The sequence below is a fragment of the Dipodomys ordii genome, unplaced genomic scaffold (assembly GCF_000151885.1).
Source record: "Dipodomys ordii isolate 6190 unplaced genomic scaffold, Dord_2.0 Scaffold1000000806, whole genome shotgun sequence".
In the NCBI taxonomy this organism is placed as follows: Eukaryota; Metazoa; Chordata; class Mammalia; order Rodentia; family Heteromyidae; genus Dipodomys; species Dipodomys ordii.
Window position 1 is genome coordinate 1 of NW_012284423.1, and position 2,672 is coordinate 2,672.

Consider the following 2,672-nt stretch of genomic DNA (forward strand, 5'->3'; position numbering starts at 1 on the left):
TGGCTCAGGTGGTAGAGTGCTAGCCTTGAGCTGAAGAGCTGAGGGATAGTGCCCAGGCCTAGAGTTCAGGCCCCATGACCGGATTCCCCCCAAAAAACGTGGTAGAGTGTTCGCCTTGAGCTGAAGAGTTGAGGGGCAGCACACAGGCCCAGACTTCAAGTCCCACGACCAGAACAAAAAGAAAAAGGATTTTGTTCTTTAATGAGCTAAGTAGAAGGGAATATAGAGGCCTCAGGAGAGAAATTGCACTGAATCAAAGAGTAAAAATAGAAAGGCTAGTTTCAAAGCAATTACTTTGCACCAACGTTTCTTGAGGAAGCTGGGGTTTCCTCCCCAAATCAGCCTCTGAGGCTAAAGAAACAGAAAACAATCCTTGTTCTGAGGCACATCTAGTCTTTCAGTTCAGAGCAGGAACCCAACTTATCTAGGTGCTTGTGGAGCTTTCTTGCTCCTCACACGCATGATGGTGCCCACTGTAAGGAAGATGAGCCCTAGCACAAAGGCCCCAACGCCATTCAACATCTTACTCCGTGCTGAGTCACTCCATGGTGACAGGACTGTCCAGGCTGGGGTGTTGAGGTCTCCCTGCTCGGGGGTCATCATCAGCATCACCATGATCTGGAAGGTCCAGTCTCCATTGTGGACCAGGCTTGTGGACACCACCCCATCCTCCTCCTCCTAGCCATTGCGGAACCATTTGATTTCAATGTTGCCTGAGTAGAAATCTGTCATGTGGCAGACAAGCAGGTTGTGGTGCTCTAGGGAGCCCTTTTTGGAGGGTGACACGTGTACTTTAGGCTGGACCCGGAGCTTCATTGTGAAGTCCACGTCTAGCTTGTAGTTGTGTCTGCACATGGTGTCCGCCATCGTCAGCATGTCCTCCAGGAATTCCTGCTGGCTGTTCTAGTACTCGGCGTACGGCCGCCCCAGCTCGGTCACCGCGAGGAACTCCCCAACCTCGCTGTAAAAGTGCACATGCTCCTCCCGGTTGCAGATGTCTCTCCTCACAAAGCGCTGCGTCCTGTTCAACGCGTAGCACTCCTCCAGTGACAGGAGCACGTAATTCTGTGCCAGGCAGTATACGTTCTACTAGAATCCTGAGGTGAACCTTAAGATACCCTCTATTCTTCTATATTTTATTTATATACTTTATTTTTCTATCTATCTATCTATCTATCTATCTATCTATCTATCTATCTATCTATCTATCTATCTATCTATCTACCTACCTACCTAAGTATCGGTCTGTCTGTCTGTCTGTCTGTCTGTCTCTTGCAAGAATTTTTTTTGGGTCCGGTCGTGGGGCCTGAACTCTGGGCCTGGGTGCTGTCCCTCAGCTCTTCAGCCCAGGGCTAGCGCTCTACCACTTGAGCCACAGCAGCACTTTCGGTTTTTTTTTCTTTTGCTTATGTGGTGCTGAGGAATCGAACCCAGGGCCTCAGGCATGCAAGGCAAGCACTCTACCACTGAGCCACCTTCCCAGCCTTTGCAAGAATATTTTTACAAGCTATTTCTAAGCTATTGTCATCCTGCAGAGTAAAGTTCAGGCATGCCTATTGCTCATTATATAGATCGCAGTTGCTCAAAGTTAGAACCCATTGTTTGTATAGGTTTCACATGGCTATCTTTATTTCACTCAGTGGCACTAAGGGTTGGGAGATTCACTTCAAATATATAAATACACACACACATACACACATCTCACTGGCTTTCACTATTGCTGTAAAAATTAAGTTCTTTTTGTCTCTGACCAAAGAGCATCATAAATCTAATATTACTAATTTGCAAGTAGGTTAAATCTCTAGGTTCACACATTTCTAAATATTCATATGAAGAAAAATCTATCCCTAGAGTTTTGGTGTGCTTCTATATTACGTAGCCCTCAATTTTCATCTTATTTGTCTGGAGGAGGCAACAATGCTTGATAGGAAATATGCTCATTACCTTGCTCATGTAACTGTAACCCTTCTGTATAATATTCTTACTATCAAAAACGTACAAAAAGGAAAAAAAATAAAGAAATTGGAAGTCGCGTATTTCCATTAGAACTAACTAAATTTAAGGGCTGTAACTTTCCACAAGTTTTTAAGGACCTAACAAGTTGGGGATATGCCCCAAAGCCTTTAGTAATAGCTGAGGGAGAGAGATCCAAAAGTGGAAGTAGATACGTGACCAGAGCATAATTATGTAGCTTTAGTTCACTGTTACAATAACAGGAATGCAAATCAATATGATGGTTCATAGTTACAGGACCAGAAGACATACTGGAAACTAACATCAGATAAGGGTCATGCATTGTGGGAAAACACAAATCAGGTGGCACCAAAGGATGCTATCAACAGTGTCCAAAAAAAAGCAACACAGAATGGGATAAAGTCATTGCAAGTGTATATTTGATGAGTGGTTCACATGAAGAATATATAAAGAATATCATCCCAACAACAGACAACCCGATTTTACAATGTGCAAAGAACGTAGATGTTTCACCTGAAAACACATAGTGTTAACAAGCCCACAAAGAACGTGTTTAACATCACTGATCACCAGGAATGTGTAAGTCAAAATAATGAAGAAAATTACCACTTGATATGAATTATGTAGGATAACTACAAAAAATAATGTAGTAATATTGACAAAAGTGTGGTAAAATTGGAACCTATCTATGGGAAACA

General features: G+C 43.2%; 1 pseudogene; it reads right to left on the reverse strand.

Annotated features, from left to right (window-relative positions):
• Window positions 1-172: 172 nt before the first annotated feature.
• LOC106002770 lies at window positions 173-1,065 on the reverse strand (annotated as a pseudogene).
• Between the last annotated feature and the right edge of the window lie 1,607 nt (window positions 1,066-2,672).